At 49.7% G+C, this 19480-nt stretch overlaps 1 protein-coding gene across 2 annotated transcripts in view; it reads right to left on the bottom strand.

Moving 5' to 3' along the window:
* The window catches only part of LOC115120804 (collagen alpha-2(VIII) chain-like), a 127528-nt gene extending 108374 nt beyond the window's left edge, over positions 1 to 19154 (bottom strand). For both annotated transcript variants that reach the window (XM_065020257.1, XM_065020256.1), the window contains exon 1: positions 18519 to 19154. The gene's annotated coding sequence lies outside the window, so the exon portion shown is untranslated. The remainder of the gene's footprint in view (positions 1 to 18518) is intronic.
* Positions 19155 to 19480: the final 326 nt, after the last annotated feature.

Raw genomic sequence — 19480 nt, 5'->3', positions numbered from 1 at the left:
CCATCTACCCCCCGTCCTTTCTCTCTGGGCCCTCCACCATCTACCCCCCTCTCACTCTCTCTGGGCCCTCCACCATCTACCCCCTCGTCCTTTCTCTCTGGGCCCTCCACCATCTACCCCCCTGTCCTTTCTCTCTGGGCCCTCCATCATCTACCCTCTCCTCTCTCTACCACCAGGCTGTCAGCATGTGCTGCTAGATAAGAGTTGTTTGATAGTGTTGCAGGACATGTTGTCAGGCCTGTTAGAAGCCCTAAGTCAAGTCCCATATAGCACCCTATTCCCTATATAGTGCACTACTTTGACCAGAACCCTATGTGCACTATATTACAGGAGGTAGAGCACTAACTAGGAAAAAGGGTACAATTTGGGATCGAGAGGCTGATGACAGAGTCAATGGAGAGGCTGAGGAGAATAATACCACTTTGCCAAGCCTCCCCATCTCTCTCTCTCTCTCCCCATCTCTCTCTCTCTCCCCATCTTTCTCTCTCTGTCTCTCTCTCCCCATCTCTCTCTCTCTGTCTCTCTCTTTGTCTCTCTCTCTCTCTCTCTCCCCATCTCTCTCTCTCTGTCTCTCTCTCTGTCTCTCTCTCTCACTCTCTTTCTCTCTTCGTCTCGCCGACTCTCCCTCCTGCCAACGGGATGGAAAAAATCTCCTCCGTCCAGCCGCAGTGACGAGAGACAGAAAAACGTAGCAAGATCAGGAGAACGAGGGACATGGAGACAAATACAGAAAAAGAGAGAGCGAGAGAGCGACAGACAGACAGACAGACAGACAGACAGACAGACAGACAGACAGACAGACAGACAGACAGACAGACAGACAGACAGACAGACAGACAGACAGACAGACAGACAGACAGACAGACAGACAGACAGACAGACAGACAGACAGACAGACAGACAGACAGACAGACAGACAGACAGACAGACAGATAGATAGATAGATAGATAGATAGATAGATAGATAGATAGATAGATAGATAGATAGATAGATAGATAGATAGATAGATAGATAGATAGATAGATAGATAGATAGAATTAGACCCAACCAAATCATGAGAAAACAAAAATATAATTACTTGACTGACATATTGGAAAGAATTAGAATGATATTTGGCCCTAAACAGAGAGCACACAGTGGCAGAATACCTGACCACTGTGACTATATACAGACTCAGTGAGCATAGCCTTGTATTGAGAAAGGCCGCCGTAGGCAGACCTGGCTCTCAAGAGACGACAGGCTATGTGCCACACTGCCCACAAAATGAGGTGGAAACTGAGCTGCACCTCCTAACCTCCTGCCAAATATATGACCACATTAGAGACACATATTTCCCTCAGATTACACAGACCCACAAAGAATTCCAAAACAAATACAACTGTGATAAACTCTCATATTAAATGGGTGAAATCCCACAGTGTGCCATCACAGCAGCAAGATTTGTGACCTGTTGCCACAAGAAAAGGGCAACCAGTGAAGAACAAATACCATTTTAAATACAACCTATATTTATGTTCACTTATTTTCCCTTTTGTACTTTAACTATTTGCACATCGTTACAACACTGTATTTAGACATAATATGACATTTGATATATTATTTTGGAACTTCTGAGAGTGTAATGTTTACTGTTCATTTTGTATTGTTTATTTCACTTTTGTTTATTATGTATTTCACTTGCTTTGGCAATGTTAATATATGTTTCCCATGCCAATAAAGACCTTTGAATTGAATTGAATTTAGAGAGAGAGAGTTGGAAATGGAGAGAAATACAGAAAGAGAGAGAGAGAGACAGAGAGAGATGAGAGCAAGAATGAGAGAGAGAATGAGAGAGAGAGAGAGAGAGAGAGAGAGAGAGAGACAGAGAGACTCCCTCTGGAGTGTGCTGTTCCATGACCTCTCCTCCCTCTGGAGTGTGCTGTTCCCCGACCTCTCCTCCCTCTGGAGTGTGCTGTTCCATGACCTCTCTTCCCTCTGGAGTGTGCTGTTCCATGACCTCTCCTCCCTCTGGAGTGTGCTGTTCCCCGACCTCTCCTCCCTCTGGAGTGTGCTGTTCCATGACCTCTCTTCCCTCTGGAGTGTGCTGTTCCCCGACCTCTCCTCCCTCTGGAGTGTGCTGTTCCCCGACCTCTCCTCCCTCTGGAGTGTGCTGTTCCATAACCTCTCTTCCCTCTGGAGTGTGCTGTTCCATGACCTCTCCTCCCTCTGGAGTGTGCTGTTCCCCGACCTCTCCTCCCTCTGGAGTGTGCTGTTCCATGACCTCTCTTCCCTCTGGAGTGTGCTGTTCCATGACCTCTCCTCCCTCTGGAGTGTGCTGTTTCATGACCTCTCCTCCCTCTGGAGTGTGCTGTTCCATGACCTCTCCTCCCTCTGGAGTGTGCTGTTCCCCGACCTCTCCTCCCTCTGGAGTGTGCTGTTCCATGACCTCTCCTCACTCTGGAGTGTGCTGTTCCATGACCTCTCCTCCCTCTGGAGTGTGCTGTTCCATGACCTCTCCTCCCTCTGGAGTGTGCTGTTCCATGACCTCTCCTCCCTCTGGAGTGTGCTGTTCCATGACCTCTCCTCCCTCTGGAGTGTGCTGTTCCATGATCTCTCCTCCCTCTGGAGTGTGCTGTTCCATGACCTCTCCTCCCTCTGGAGTGTGCTGTTCCATGACCTCTCCTCCCTCTGGAGTGTGCTGTTCCATGATCTCTCCTCCCTCTGGAGTGTGCTGTTCCATGACCTCTCCTCCCTCTGGAGTGTGCTGTTCCCCGACCTCTCCTCCCTCTGGAGTGTGCTGTTCCATGACCTCTCCTCCCTCTGGAGTGTGCTGTTCCATGACCTCTCCTCCCTCTGGAGTGTGCTGTTCCATGACCTCTCCTCCCTCTGGAGTGTGCTGTTCCATGACCTCTCCTCCCTCTGGAGTGTGCTGTTCCATGATCTCTCCTCCCTCTGGAGTGTGCTGTTCCATGACCTCAGCTTTGGGTCAACACTGATTAATGCTGCTCTCTTCTACACTCATGGGGATCTATTAAGTCTTTATTACTGTTATTTACTCTGCTTACGTATTTGTTTATTTTATTTAACCTTTATTTAACTAGGCAAGTCAGTTAAGAACAAATTCTTATTTACAATGACGACCTACCCCGGCCAAACCCTGCCCTAACCCGGACGACGCTGGGCCAACTGTGCGCCACCCTATGGGACTCCCGATCACGTCCGGTTGTGATACAGCCCAGGATCAAAGCTGTAGTGACGCCTCAAGCCCTGAGATGTAGTGTCTTAGACCGCTGCACCATTCAGTCCCCCTCATGTATGTACAGTCTATATTCAGGGATTCTACTGTGTGTGTGTGTGTGTGTGTGTGTGTGTGTGTGTGTGTGTGTGTGTGTGTGTGTGCCCTACTTCAGCAAACATAGGATAAGGAAAAACTGTCTGATAAATGCTCTCTCTCTCCCTGTCAGGAATAGCCTGCTTTTTCTCCATTTCCGTTTTAATGAAAAAGACCAGAAGAGGAGCTGGTTCTGATGAGGGAAATGTGTCTTTGGTGATGAGAGAAGGGGAGGGAAGAGAAGAGAAGGGAAGAGGGAGGGTGGGGGGAAGGGAAAAGAGGGGGAGGAAAGGGAGCGAAGAGAAGTGAAGAGGGGGAGGGAAAGGAAGAGGGGGAGGGAAGAGAGGGGGGAGAGGGGGAGTGGGAAGGAAAGGAAAGGAAAGGAAAGGAAGGGAAGGGAAAGGAAAGGAAAGGAAAGGAAAGGAAAGGAAAGGAAAGGAAAGGAAAGGAAAGGAAAGGAAAGGAGAGGAAAGAAGAGAGGGGAGGGAAGAGAAGAGGGAAGGGAACGGAAGTGGGCGGAAGATAGGGGCGAAGGGAAGGGAAGAGGGAAGGGAAGATAGGGGGAAGGGAAGGGAAGAGAGGGGGCAAGATAGGGGGAAGGGAAGAGGGAAGGGAAGAGAGGGGGGGATATAGGGGGAAGGGAAGAGAGGGGGGATAGGGGGAAGGGAAGGGAAGAGGGAAGGGAAGAGAGGGGGAAGGGAAGGGAAGAGATGGGGGAAAGAGAGGGGGAGAGAGGGGGAAGGAAGGGAAGGGAAGAGGGAAGGGAAGAGAGGGGGAAGGGAAGGGAAGAGAGGGGGGAGATAGGGGGAAGGGAAGGGAAGAGGGAAGGGAAGAGAGGGGGAAGGGAAGGGAAGAGAGGGGGAGATAGGGGGAAAGAGAGGGGGAGAGAGGGGGAAGGGAAGGAAGAGGGAAGGGAAGAGAGGGGGAAGGGAAGGAAGAGAGGGGGAGATAGGGGGGAAGGGAAGGGAAGAGGGAAGGGAAGAGAGGGGGAAGGGAAGGGAAGAGAGGGGGAGATAGGGGGAAAGAGAGGGGGAGAGAGAGGGGGAAGGAAAGGGAAGAGGGAAGGGAAGAGAGGGGGGAAGATAGGGGGAAGGGAAGAGGGAAGGGAAGAGAGGGGGGAGATAGGGGGAAGGGAAGAGAGGGGGATAGGGGGAAGGGAAGGGAAGAGGGAGGGGAAGAGAGGGGGAAGGGAAGGGAAGAGATGGGGGAAGAGAGGGGGAAAGAGAGGGGGAGGGGGAAGGGAAGGAAAGAGAGGGGGAAGAGAGGGGGAAAGAGAGGGGAAGGGAAGGGAAGAGAGGGGGAAGATAGGGGGAGATAGGGGGAAGGGAAGAGAGGGTGGGAAAGGGGGAAGGGAAGGGAAGAGGGAAGGGAAGAGGGGGGGGAGATAGGGGGAAGGAAAGGGAAGAGGGAAGGGAAGAGAGGGGGAGATAGGGGGAAGGGAAGAGAGGGGGATAGGGGGAAGGGAAGAGGGAAGGGAAGAGAGGGGGGAAGGGAAGGGAAGAGATGGGGGAAGAGAGGGGGAAAGAGAGGGGGAGAGGGGGAAGGAAAGGAAGAGAGGGGGGGAGAGGGGGAAGGGAAGGAAAGAGAGAGGGGGAAGAGAGGGGGAAAGAGAGGGGAAGGGAAGGGAAGAGAGGGGGAAGATAGGGGGAAGGGAAGAGGGAAGGGAAGAGAGGGGGAGATAGGGGGAAGGGAAGAGAGGGGGATAGGGGGAAGGGAAGGGAAGAGGGAAGGGAAGAGAGGGGGAAGGGAAGGGAAGAGAGGTGGGGGAGATAGGGGGAAAGAGAGGGGGGGAGAGAGGGGGAAGGAAAGGGAAGAGGAAGGGAAGAGAGGGGGAAGGGAAGGGAAGAGAGGGGGAGATAGGGGGAAGGGAAGGGAGAGATAGGGGGAAGGGAAGAGAGGTGGGAAGGGAAGGGAAGAGAGGGGGAGATAGGGGGAAGGGAAGGGAAGGGAAGAGGGAAGGGAAGAGAGAGGGGGAGGGAAGAGAGGGGGGAGAGGGGGAAAGAGAGGGGGAAGGGAAGGGAAGGGGGAAGGAAGGGAAGAGGGAAGGGAATGGAAGAGAGTGGGAAGGGGAGGGAAGGGAAGGGGAAGGAAACGGAAGGGAAGGGAAGGGAAGGGGGAGGGTAGGGTAGAGGGAAGGGAATGGAATGGAAGGGAAGGGAAGAGAGGGGGAGGGAAGGGAAGGGGGAAGGGAAGTCAAGGGGAAAGGAAGGGAAGGGGGAAGGAAGGGAAGAGGGAATGGAATGGAAGAGAGTGGGAAGGGAAGGGAAGGGAAGGGAAGGGGGAAGGAAAGGGAAGGGAAGAGGGGGAGGGAAGAAAGAGGGGGAGAGAAGGGAAGGGAAGGGAAGAGAAGGGATGGGCCTGTGTTCCGGGAAGGTCTGATAACAGATGAAAGTGAGTGGCATTTGCCTTAATTTCCTTCTACAGCGGCACAAATCTGAGACAGATGCACACACACACACACACACACACACACACACACACACACACACACACACACACACACACACACACACACACACACACACACACCCTCTGCACAAGAGGGTTGTACACACACAACCTCATATGCATATACACATATACACATCTGACCAAGAGGGTTGTACACACACACATGTACAAATGAAATGCAGCATCTAATCAATAGCTAATAAAATACAATTTAAAAAAAATCTTCATGATTTATGTAGCATGAGATTGTGGTTGATTTTCTGCTTGAGAACATATTTGGCATGCTTCAGGTTATCAAGGGAGATAAGCTGGGAACCTGGATCAACAATGAATTCTGAAGTTTGGTTTGATTCAGACATCAGGGTGGGTGGTGTGGGTGTGTGTGTTTGTGTGTGCGTGTGTGTGTGTGTGTGTGTGTGTGTGTGTGTGTGTGTGTGTGTGTGTGTGTGTGTGTGTGTGTGTGTGTGTGTGTGTGTTACGGTCTTCCTCTATGCCAACTCTTGAAATGACGTAGTGTTTGTTTGCCAGCAGTATATAAATCATCATGGAATATCTTCATGAACCCCAGTTGGATTAGACTGGGAACTATGATTTGACCAGAAGAGAATCAATTCCAATCAGTAAGAATGAGGATTGACTTGATTGAACCAAATGTTGGTAAATATTTATCTGAAATATACAGAAACAGACAAAGAACATTGGCACTGTACTCACACACACAAACATACACACAGCCCTGTGTGTATATGTTTGGTGGGTGTGTTTGTGTGTGTTTTCATGTGTGCGTGTGTGTACTGTGCCAGTGTACTCTATACGTTCCTTACTCGCAGTAGGAGCGTTGGGCCAGTAACCGAAAGGCTGCTAGATAGTATCCCCGAGCTGACCATGTAAAAATCTGTCGTTCTGCCCCTGAGCAAGGCAGTAAACCCACTGTTCCCCCGGGCGCCGAAGACGTGGATGTCGATTCTGGCAGCTCTCCGCACCTTTCCGATTCAGAAGGGTTGGGTTGAATGCGGAAGACACATTTCAGTTGAATGCATTCCGTTGTACAACTGACTAGGTATCCCCCTTTCCCATTCTCTTTCCCTTACTCTAACATTTCTGAACAGTTTAACGTTAAAAAGCCCACCATCTTGTGGTGAATATGTGTTCCTACTGCAGTACTGTAGACGGCCAAACCTCAATGGGTACCCTACAGACTTGATGTCTGAGCTGTGTGAATGTGAAAGAAAATCAGAGAGAAACAGAGATGGTGGAACGAGAGAAGAGGGAGGAATAATGTTATGAGCATTTCCTCCCATTATCTCTGTGTGTCTGTGTGTCTGTGTGTCTGTGGGTGTGTGTGTCTGTCTGTCTGTCTGTCTGTCTGTCTGTCTGTCTGTCTGTCTGTCTGTCTGTCTGTCTGTCTGTCTGTCTGTCTGTCTGTCTGACCGTATGTCTCTCTCTCTCTCTCTCTCCTCTCTCTCTCTCTCTCTCTCTCTCTCTCTCTCTCTCTGTGTGTTTCTCTCTTTCTCTGTCTCACAACACTGTTCAGCTCTCTGTCTGTCTCTACCTCTGGAGAGAGGTTATGGATCATGATTTTGAATCTGGTGAAGTTAAAACCGCCTGTGGATGTATCCAACCTTTCCCATATGCTCTCAGATCCCCTCTGAGACACACGCCAGTCCTCCCTCTGTCTCGCCGTGCTCACTGATGGAGCGTGTGTGTCTGTATGTGTGTGTGTTCATCCTCCCCTTGTCTCGCCGTGCTCACTGATGGAGCGTGTGTGTCTGTATGTGTGGATGTTCATCCTCCCCTTGTCTCGCCGTGCTCACTGATGGAGCGTGTGTGTCTGTATGTGTGTGTGTTCATCCTCCCCTTGTCTCGCCGTGCTCACTGATGGAGCGGAGCGTGTGTGTCTGTATGTGTGTGTGTTCATCCTCCCCTGTCTCGCCGTGCTCACTGATGGAGCGTGTGTGTCTGTATGTGTGTGTGTTCATCCTCCCCTTGTCTCGCCGTGCTCACTGATGGAGCGGAGCGTGTGTGTCTGTATGTGTGTGTGTTCATCCTCCCCTTGTCTCGCCGTGCTCACTGATGGAGCGGAGCGTGTGTGTCTGTATGTGTGTGTGTTCATCCTCCCCTTGTCTCGCCGTGCTCACTGATGGAGCGTGTGTGTCTGTATGTGTGTGTGTTCATCCTCCCCTTGTCTCGCCGTGGTCACTGATGGAGCGTGTGTGTCTGTATGTGTGTGTGTTCATCCTCCCCTGTCTCGCCGTGCTCACTGATGGAGCGGAGCGTGTGTGTCTGTATGTGTGTGTGTTCATCCTCCCCTTGTCTCGCCGTGCTCACTGATGGAGCGTGTGTGTCTGTATGTGTGTGTGTTCATCCTCCCCTTGTCTCGCCGTGGTCACTGATGGAGCGTGTGTGTCTGTATGTGTGTGTGTTCATCCTCCCCTTGTCTCGCCGTGCTCACTGATGGAGCGTGTGTGTCTGTATGTGTGTGTGTTCATCCTCCCCTGTCTCGCCGTGCTCACTGATGGAGCGGAGCGTGTGTGTCTGTATGTGTGTGTGTTCATCCTCCCCTTGTCTCGCCGTGCTCACTGATGGAGCGTGTGTAATGGATTTCAAGTCATTCTGAATGAAAATAGACATCAGTAGTATGTTGGATTGCAGGCCCAAATGACTTTTCTCTGTTTCTTTCCCTTTCTTTGTCTCGTTCTATCTATCCCTGGTGTAGTAAATGAGGCCAAAGTGCCTTCAGAACTAGCTTGGTTCCATAGTTATGGGGTTGGGAGGTTGAAAAGAGAGCTTCAGTTATGCAAATAGAACACGCCTCTTCAGTGGGGCACGAATCACCCAGAACCGGGCAAGTTGGCAGTATGGAAAAGGAAAGTGTGTGTGTATGTGTTTAATATGGTAGGGAATGTAGTGTGTGTGTATGTGTTTAATATGGTAGGGAATGTAGTGTGTGTGTGTGTGTTTAATATGGTAGGGAATGTAGTGTGTGTGTATGTGTTTAATATGGTAGGGAATGTAGTGTGTGTGTATGTGTTTAATATGGTCGGGAATGTAGTGTGTGTGTATGTGTTTAATATGGAAGGGAATGTAGTGTGTGTGTATGTGTTCAATATGGTAGGGAATGTAGTGTGTGTGTATGTGTTTAATATGGTAGGGAATGTAGTGTGTGTGTATGTGTTTAATATGGTAGGGAATGTAGTGTGTGTGTACGCATGGATGGTGAATGTTGAATCCATTATGTTTGTGTTTATGTGGCTTGGATGACTTGGAACAGTGTTCATGTCTGTGAGTGCGTGTGTGTGTGTATGCGTGCGTGTGCGTGTGTGTGTGTGTGTGTGTGTGTAGGTGTGTGTGCGTGTGTGTGTGCGTGTGCGTGCGCGTGTGTGCGTGCGGGTGTGTGTGTGTGTGTGCGTGTGCGTGTGTGTGTGCGTGTGCGTGCGTGTGCGTGTGTGTGTGTGTGCGTATTTTCTCTGCATTCAATACGACCGTTGTGTGAGTGCTGTTGGTCACGGTTGGGTCTTTATATCAAAGGCGAGAAACGGCAGTTAGTGGATAGAGATGTTGGAGTCTATCAGTCTCAGTAAAGTAATGTGCCACGCACATACACATTCAAATGGAACCGAAAACTGCCAGACGCCCAGTCCAGAGACCAGAGCATACATGGCAATAGAATGGGGTTGCCATGGACACGGCACAGTGTTGCTATTACAACTCGAGGGCTGTAGTTTGGCACCACATAACACATAGAGCCCAAAAGAGCGGAGTGGTAGTGGTAGTGGAGTGGTAGTGGTAGTGGTAGTGGTAGTGGTAGTGGTAATGGTAGTGGTAGTGGTAGTGGTAGTGGTAGTGGTAGTGGTAGTGGTAGTGGTGGGTGGAGTGGTAGTGGAGTGGTAATGGTAGTGGAGTGGTAGTGGAGTGGTAGTGATAATGGAGTGGTAGTGGTAGTGGTAGTAGTAATGGTAGTTGTAATGGAGTGGTAGTGGTAGTGATAGTAGTAATGCAGTGGTAGTGGTAGTGGTAGTGGTAGTAGTAATGCAGTTGTAGCGGTAGTGGTAGTGGTAGTAGTAATGGAGTGGTAGTGGTAGTGGTAGTGGAGTGGTAATGGAGTGGTAGTGGTAGTGGTAGTGGTAGTGGTAATGGAGTGGTAGTGGAGTGGTAGTGGTAGTGGTAGTGGTAGTAGTTGAGTGGTAGTGGTGATACAGTGTTAGTGGTAGTGGTAGTGGAAGAGGTAGTGATGTGGTAGTGGAGTAGTAGTGGTAGTGGTAGTTGAGGTGGAGTGGTAATGGTAGTGGGAGTGAAGTGGTAATGGAGTGGTAATGGTAATGGTAGTGGGCGTGGTGGTAGTGGAGTAGTAGTGGTAGTGGTAGAGGAAGTGGTATTTGGAGGGGAGTGGTAGTGGTAGTTGTAATATAGTGGTAGTAGTATTGGTGGTGGTAGTGGTAGTAGTAGGGGAGTGGTAGTGGTAGTAGTAGTGGAGTGGTAGTGGTAGTGGAGTGAAAGTTGTAGTGGTGGTAGTAGTTGTGGAGTGGTAGTGGTAGTGGATTGAAAGTTGTTGTGGAGTGGTAGTGGTAGTGTGGTGGTAGAGCTAGTGGAGTGAAAGTTGTAGTGGTAGTGGTGGTAGTAGTTGTGGAGTGGTAGTGGTAGTTGTAATATAGTGGTAGTAGTATTGGTGGTGGTAGTGGTAGTATTAGAAGTTGTGGAGCGGTGGTATTAGGTGTAGTGGAAGTGGAGTGGAGTGGAGTGGTAGTGGTAGTGGTAGTGGTAGTAGTAGTGGTGGTGGGTTGGAGCGGTGGTATTAGGTGTAGTGGAAGTGGAGTGGAGTGGAGTGGTAGTGGTAGTATTATTGGTGGTGGTAGTGGTAGTATTAGTGGAAGTGGAAGTGGAGTGGAGTGGAGTGGAGTGGTAGTGGTATTGGTGGTAGTAGTAGTGGAGCGGTTGGGGTAGTGGAGTGGAGTGGTAGTGGTAGTGTAGTGGAGCGGTAGTGGTAGTGGAGTGGAGCGGTAGTGGTAGTGGAGTGAAGCAATAGTGGAGTGGAGCGGTAGTGGAGGGAGCGATTGTGGTAGTGGAGCGGTAGTGGAGTGGAGCAGTAGTGGAGTGGAGTGGAGATGTAGTGGTAGTGGAGCGGTAGTGGAGTGGTAGTGGAGTGGAGTGGTAGTGGTAGTGGAGTGGAGCGGTAGTGGTAGTGGAGTGGAGTGGTAGTGGTAGTGGAGTGGAGTGGTAGTGGTAGTGGAGTGGAGCGGTAGTGGTAGTGGAGTGGAGTGGTAGTGGTAGTGGAGTGGAGCGGTAGTGGTAGTGGAGTGGAGCGGTAGTGGTAGTGGTAGTGGAGTGGTAGTGGAGTGGAGTGGTAGTGGTAGTGGAGTGGAGCGGTAGTGGTAGTGGAGTGGAGCGGTAGTGGAGTGAAGCGATAGTGGAGTGGAGCGGTAGTGGAGTGGAGCGGTTGGTGGTAGTGGAGTGGAGCGATTGTGGTAGTGGAGCGATAGTGGAGTGGAGCAGTAGTGGAGTGGACTGGAGCGGTAGTGGTAGTGGAGCGGTAGTGGAGTGGAGCGGTAGTGGAGTGGAGCGATAGTAGTAGTGGAGCGATAGTGGTAGTGAAGTGGAGAAGTAGTGGAGTGGAGTGGTAGTGGAGTGGAGCGGTAGTGGTAGTAGAGCGGTAGTAGTAGTGGAGCGATAGTGGTAGTGAAGTGGAGCGGTTGGTGGTAGTGGAGTGGAGTGGAGTAGTAGTGGTATTGGTGGTAGTAGTATTGGAGCGGTAGTGGAGTGGTAGTGGAGTGGAGTGGTAGTGGTAGTGGAGTGGAGCGGTAGTGGTAGTGGAGTGGAGTGGTAGTGGTAGTGGAGTGGAGCGGTAGTGGTAGTGGAGTGGAGCGGTAGTGGTAGTGGAGTGGAGTGGTAGTGGTAGTGGAGTGGAGCGGTAGTGGTAGTGGAGTGGAGTGGTAGTGGTAGTGGAGTGGAGCGGTAGTGGTAGTGGAGTGGAGCGGTAGTGGTAGTGGAGTGGAGCGGTAGTGGTAGTGGAGTGAAGCAATAGTGGAGTGGAGCGGTAGTGGAGTGGAGCGATTGTGGTAGTGGAGCGGTAGTGGAGTGGAGCAGTAGTGGAGTGGAGTGGAGCGGTAGTGGTAGTGGAGTGGTAGTGGAGTGGTAGTGGAGTGGAGTGGTAGTGGTAGTGGAGTGGAGCGGTAGTGGTAGTGGAGTGGAGTGGTAGTGGTAGTGGAGTGGAGCGGTAGTGGTAGTGGAGTGGAGCGGTAGTGGAGTGGAGTGGTAGTGGTAGTGGAGTGGAGCGGTAGTGGTAGTGGAGTGGAGCGGTAGTGGTAGTGGTAGTGGAGTGGTAGTGGAGTGGAGTGGTAGTGGTAGTGGAGTGGAGCGGTAGTGGTAGTGGAGTGGAGCGGTAGTGGAGTGAAGCGATAGTGGAGTGGAGCGGTAGTGGAGTGGAGCGGTTGGTGGTAGTGGAGTGGAGCGATTGTGGTAGTGGAGCGATAGTGGAGTGGAGCAGTAGTGGAGTGGACTGGAGCGGTAGTGGTAGTGGAGCGGTAGTGGAGTGGAGCGGTAGTGGAGTGGAGCGATAGTAGTAGTGGAGCGATAGTGGTAGTGAAGTGGAGAAGTAGTGGAGTGGAGTGGTAGTGGAGTGGAGCGGTAGTGGTAGTAGAGCGGTAGTAGTAGTGGAGCGATAGTGGTAGTGAAGTGGAGCGGTAGTGGAGTGGAGTGGTAGTGGAGTGGAGCGGTAGTGGTAGTGGAGCGATAGTGGTAGTGGAGTGGAGCGATAGTGGAGTGGAGCGGTAGTGGAGTGGTAGTGGAGTGGAGCAGTAGTGGTAGTGGAGCGATAGTGGAGTGGAGCGGTAGTAGTAGTGGAGCGATAGTGGTAGTGGAGTGGAGCGGTAGTGGTAGTAGAGCGGTAGTAGTAGTGGAGCGATAGTGGTAGTGAAGTGGAGCGGTAGTGGTAGTAGAGCGGTAGTGGAGCGATAGTGGTAGTGGAGTGGAGCGGTAGTGGAGTGGAGCGGTAGTGGAGTGGAGCGGTAGTGGAGTGGAGCAGTAGTGGTAGTGGAGCGGTAGTGGAGTGGAGCGGTAGTAGTAGTGGAGCGATAGTGGTAGTGGAGCGATAGTGGTAGTGGAGTGGAGCTGTAGTGGTAGTGGAGCGGTAGTGGTAGTGGAGCGATAGTAGTAGTGGAGCGATAGTGGTAGTGGAGCGATAGTGGTAGTGGAGCGATAGTGGTAGTGGAGTGGAGCTGTAGTGGAGTGGAGCGGTAGTGGAGTGGAGCGGTAGTGGAGGGGAGGGGGAAGGATGGTTGTAGAGGGTGGGGGAGGGGGAAGACCTCTGTCTAAACTACTATTTCACAGACATCTGAATAGACTTTAACCTTTTTTTTACCTTTATTTAACTAGGCAAGTCAGTTTAAGAACAAATTCTTATTTTCAATGATGGTCTAGGAACAGTGGGTTAACTGCCTGTTCAGGGGCAGAACGACAGATTTGGACCTTGTCAGCTCGGGGATTTGAACTTGCAACCTTTCGCTCTAAACACTAGGCTACCCTGTCGCCCCACTACCCTTTTAGGGACAGGGGGTAGCATTTTCACTTTGGATGAATTGCGTGCCCATTGTGAACTTCCTCCTACTCTGTCCCAGATGATAATATATGCATATTATTATTACTATTGGATAGAAAACACTCTGAAGTTTCTAAAACTGTTTGAATTATGTCTGTGAGTATAACAGAACTCATAGGGCAGGCAATTCTGGGGCTGGTTGGTTTTCAACTCATCGCCTATTCACATCAAAATAAGATATGGATCTGTTCGCACTTCCTACACCTTCCATTAGATGTCAACAGTCAGTAGAACGTGGAATGAAGCCTCTAGTGTGATGTGGGACCGGATGGCAGCTATTTGAGTCACTGGTCTGGCAGAAGGCCAGTTCCTGGTTACGCGCAGTAGTCATTATATCGCCTTGCGTTCCATTACTCTGTAGACAAAAATTAATTCTCCGGTTGGAACGTTATTGGATATATATGATAATAACATCCTGAAGATTGATTCTCTACTTAGTTTGACCAGTTTATTCGACCTGGAATATAACTTTTTGAAGTTTTCATCCGAGTTCGCCTGGACCAGCGCCAGCTTTTGGACATGTGAACTAAACGTGTTAGCAGTAGTAGCTGCTAACAATAGTAGTAGCAGCTAATTGGACACTAGTAATGGACATTATGAAACAAAACGATTTATTGCGGAACTAGGATTCCTTGCACTGCAAGGTAAGGGAATATTTATGATGTAATTTCGTATTTCTGTTGACTCCAACATGGCGGAGAAATATACTGTATTTACTCCTGAGCGCCGTCTCAGATTATTGCACGGTATGCTTTTTTCGTAACGTTTAAAAAAAATCTGACACAGCGGTTGCATTAAGAACCAGTGTCCTAGACAGGTTAAGATCTCCAACCAATTGTGCTATTGTGTTTGTTTTTTTCGCATTATTTGTAACTTATTTCGTACTTAATGTTTCTGCCACGTCTTATGACTGAAAAGATCTTCTTGATTTCAGGGCAGCGATTACTCCGTGCTGGAGGAATACTCTTTCTTCAACGAGTCGGACGCCCGACAAGGCCCTCATCCCTGTCATTTGCAGCAGAAAGAGACGGCGAATCGGCGACGAAGGTCCAGGTGCCTTGTAAGGATCCGACGCAGAGAGGGTAATCTATCTTTACTATCGGTCCTATTAGCCAACGTACAATCAATCAATAATAAAATACGTATATATCCTACCAACGGGATATTAAAAACTATAATATCTTATGTTTCACCGAATCGTGGCTGAACGACGACATGAATAACACACAGCTGGCTGTTTTTAAGCTTTTTCGGGAGGATAGAACAGCGGCCTCTCGTAAAACAAGGGGTGGCGGTCTATGAATATTTGAAAAACAACAGCTGGTGCACAAAATCTAAGGAAGTCTTGATGTTTTGCTCACCTGAGGTAGTGTATCTCATGATAAGCTGTAGACCACACTATTTACCAAGGGAGTTTTCATCTGTATGTTTTGTAGCTGTCTATATACTACCACAAATTGATGCTGGCACTAAGACCTCACTCAAAGAGCTGTATAGGGCCATAAGCAAACAGGAAACGCTCATCCAGAGGCGACGCTCCTGGTGGCCGTGGACTTTAATGCAGGGAAACTCAAATTCGTTTTACCTCATTTCTACCAGCATGTTAAATGTGCAAACAGAGGAAAACAACTCTAGACCACCTTTACTCCACACACAAAGCTCTCCCTCACCCTCCATTTGGCAAATTTGACCATAATTCTATCCTCCTGATTCCTGCTTACAAGCAAAAACTAAAGCAGGAACTATTACAGACTACAAAGAGAAGCACAGACACGAGGTGCCCAGTGACACGAGCCTACCAGACGAGCTAAATTACTTCTATGCTCGCTTCGAGGCAAGTAACACTGAAGCTTGCATGAGAGCATCAGCTGTTCCGGATGACTGTGTGATCACGCTCTCTGTAGCCGATGTGAGTAAGACCTTTAAACAGGTCAACATTCACAAGGCCGCAGGGGCAGACTGATTCCCAGGACGTGTATTCAGCATGCGCTGATCAACTGGCAAGTGTCTTCACTGACATTTTCAACCTGGCCCTGACTGAGTCTGTAATATCAACATGATTCAAGCAGACCACCATAGTCCCTGTGCTCAAGAATACTTAGGTAACCTGCCTAAATGACTACCGACCCATAGCAATCATGTCTGTAGCCATGAAGTGCTTTGAAAGTGCTGGTCATAGCTCAAGTCAACACCATTGTCCCAGAAACCCTAGACCCACTCCAATTTGCATACCGCCCCAAGAGATCCACAGATGATGCAATCTCTATTGCACTAAACACTGCCCTTTCCCACCTGGACAAAAGGAACACTTATGTGAGAATGCTATTCATTGACTACAGCTCAGCGTTCAACACCATAGAGCCCTCAAAGCTCATCACTAAGCTAAGGACCCTGGGACTAAACACCTCCCTCTGCAACTGGATCCTGGACTTCTTGACGAGCCTCCCCCAGGTGGTAAGAGTAGGTAACAACACATCCGCCACGCTGATCCTAAACACAGGGACGCCTCAGGGGTGCGTGCTCAGTCCCCTCCTGTACTCCCTGTTCACTCATGACTGCATGGCCAGGCACGACTCCAACACCATCATTAAGTTTGCCGATGACACAACAGTTGTAGGCCTGATCACCAACAATGATGACACAGCCTATATGGAGGAGGTCAGAGACCTGGCCGTGTGGTGCCAGGACAACAACCCTAGTCATAGACTATTTCCTCTGCTACCGCACGGAAAGTGGTACCGGAGCGCCAAGACTAGGCCCAAAAGGCCAGCTTCTACCCTCAAGTCATTAGACTCCTGAACAGCTAATCAAAGGGCTACCCAGACTAATTACATTGCTCCCCCTTTTAAGCAGCTGCTATTCTCAATTTATTATCTATGCATAGTCACTTTAACTCTACCTACATGTACATATTACCTCAATTATTGTTCTTCTACTGTTGCTGTTTAGTTGTTTGTTACTTTTATTTTATATTTGTTACTTATCTATTTTCTTCTTAAAACTTCTTAAAACATTGTTGGTTAAGGGCTTGTAAATAAGCATTTCACTGTTGTATTTGGGGCGTGTGACCAATACAATTTGATTTCAGATTTCTAGCCTTTCGTCTCTCTCTCTCTCTCTCTCTCTCTCTCTGTGTCTCTCTCTATCCCTCTCTCTCTCTGTGTGTGTCTCTATCCTCTCTCTCTCTCTCTCTCTCTCTCTCTCTGTGTGTCTCTATCCCCCTCTCTCTCTCTCTCTCTCTCTCTCTCTCTCTCTCTCTCTCTCTCTCTCTCTGTGTGTCTCTATCCCCCCCTCTCTCTCTCTCTCTCTCTCTCTCTCTCTCTCTCTCTCTGTGTGTGTCTCTCTACCCCCCTCTCTCTCTCTCTCTCTCTCTCTCTGTGTGTGTCTCTATCCCCCTCTCTCTCTCTCTCTCTCTCTCTCTCTCTCTCTCTCTCTGTGTGTGTCTCTATCCCCCTCTCTCTCTCTCTCTCTCTCTCTGTGTGTCTCTATCCCCTCCCTCTTTCTCGCTCTCTCTTTTTCTCTCTCTCTCTCTCTCTCTCTCTCTCTCTCTCTCTCTCTCTCTCTGTGTGTGTCTCTATCCCCCTCCCTCTTTCTCGCTCTCTCTTTTTCTCTCTCCATCTCTTTCTATGTCTCTCTCTCTCACATTGCCCGCTGCATGACTCAGAGTCATGAATATTCCTCCTTCTCAGTGATGGAGGGATGTCATTTCAGAGGAATGTAACCCTGCATGCCAGGGGCGACGCAGCGCACTAAAAGAGAAAGAGAGAGAGAGAGAGAGAGAGAGAGAGAGTGACAGACAGACAGACAGACAGGGAGAGAGAGAGAGAGAGAGAGAGAAAGAGAGAGAGAGAGAGACAGAGCGAGTGACAGAGCGAGTGACAGACAGACAGGGAGAGAGACAGAGAGAGAGAGAGAGAGAGAGAGAGAGAGAGAGAGAATGGGGAACAGAAGGATAGCAGACAAAATGTGGACGAGGGGGCCTAAAATAGAGAGCCAGCCAGGAGAGGAGAGTGGAGGACAAGGAAAATAAGAGAGAGAGGGTAGACAAAACGAACAAAGTTGCATCTCCCTCTGCAGCAATCACACTTATCTTACCCCCACAGCAGTGAACTAAGACATCACAAAAAAAAACACAACACGCGTAACATATAGACCACAGTGGAAAAAAACAGGTGTCGACTCACTTAGTCTTCAACAAAGCGGTCTGTACACACAGATGTGAGATATTCCACCAATGAGATGGCAGAGAGACAGCGATCTACTCTACCCGACCCATATGAATGGAACCTGTGTCGGTGTGTGACAGAGACTGACTGGGCATCCTTATAGGTTCAGAGAACTGACACGCACACATACTCATACATTACACAGTCACTGATACCTACATGCACAGACACACGGACACACAGACACACAGACATGCCAAGAAACAAGCCGCTGAATGATACTCCGGTTATCTTATCTCCTCCCATCATAGACACTCCCATCTCCCATACACCCCCCAACATCAACCATAGGTTGTACATCTGTCACCGTTTCATCAGTACATCTCACTCAAACTAAACTTTATTCAGAGGAGCGCAGCGGACAAATAACATTCAGCAGAAGTATGTGAACGCTCCATTTACTCATAATCAGTACCATCTCCCGGAGAGAGAGAGAGAGAGAGAAAGAGAGAGAGAGAGAGAGACAGAGAGAGAGAGAGAGAGAGAGAGAGAGAAAGAGAGAGAAAGTAGGATGCCTCTATCATACCAGAGGCAGTGTATCTCGGCATTCCTGCTGAAAGTCACATTCCACTCTGAGGAATCATAATAACACATAGTAATAATAATATGGCTGTTATTATAAGTGTAACAGTATATATGATATAAATTGACAGACAGGGAGAAAACTGGGTATAAGAGTTGCATTGGTAGTTTCTAATCTTCTCTGTCCCTGCCTTGGGCTAGGTTTCCTTCAGCACCGCAGAGTACTACGCAGGTCCTATGACTTATTGCTCTGTCTGTTTTTTCTTTCTTTCTCCCTTTTCTGTTGCCTTTGGCTCTCGGCTCTCGTTACCGCGGCGACACAATGTGAGGAAAACAATGAGGGACGACAGGATGGAGGGATGAGAGGTAAATGGAGAGACACTTAAGGGAGAGGAGGAAAGAGGACAGGGGGCTTACCTTTTTTTTCTCTCCTCCAAGCGTTGAATGGTAGATGGAGGAACGGGATGTGAGAGGGTGTCAACGAGGTGTTAATTTCAGGTTGGTCTCTGGCTCCTCTTCTCCTTCAGCCACGCATGTCTCCCAGAGAAATTAGGATGGTATCAGATCAGTCAATTTCAAAGGAACGAAAGAGAATAAAAATATATATAAATAAACGTTGCAATGCCGCTGGTTTGAAAGCTGGTCCGAGTTTGTCCAAAAACAGAACAATTTTTATATTTTCACCAATGGCAGGTGGAACAAATGTTATTTTTGTTTTGCTTCTTTCTCTGTCTCTCTGGAGAAAATGTAGTCCATGTGCTTCTGCAGTGAGAGAGCGAGCGAGTGAGAGAGGGATCGAAGGGAAGAGAGAGGAGTGGAAAACCGTCTCTGTACAGTCTTCAGGCTGACCAAAAGTGGGTCTGAGGCGCACTTTCCAAATCTCAGCGCTCCAACTCTAGGAGGGAAGGAGAAAGAGAGAGAGAGAGAGAGAGAGAGCGACAGTACAGGCAGGCAGGGTATTCTAGTCGGCTTGGCTGAGAGGTAAGTGCAGTGACTTCAGCTTGTACAGTTCCACATCCACAGCTTATAACCAGGGCCTGTGCACCTCGCAAGTCCAATCTCCTCACTGTGGCTTTATTCTGCGCTCCCTCCCCCCCTTCCCTCTCCCCTCCCTCTCCCTCCCCCTTAACCCCCTCCCTCTCCCTGCCCTTCCCCCTCCCTCTCCCTCTCCTCCCTCCCCTTCCCCCTCCCCTTCCCTCTCCCCTCCCTCTCCACCCCTCCCCCACCCCCTCCCTCTCCCCCTCCCCCTCCCCCTCCCTGCCTCTCCTTCCCTTCCCCCTCTCCCCCCCCTCTCCCTCCCCTCCTTCCCCTTCCCCCTCTCCTTCCCCCTCCCTCTCCCTCCCCCTATAGGCTTATTTTGGGAAAAGAGAGTGAGGATT

This window comes from Oncorhynchus nerka, linkage group LG7, assembly GCF_034236695.1.
Source record: "Oncorhynchus nerka isolate Pitt River linkage group LG7, Oner_Uvic_2.0, whole genome shotgun sequence".
Classification (NCBI taxonomy): Eukaryota; Metazoa; Chordata; class Actinopteri; order Salmoniformes; family Salmonidae; genus Oncorhynchus; species Oncorhynchus nerka.
Note: the sequence above shows the minus strand (reverse complement) of the source record. Positions and strands in the feature narration are given on the sequence as shown.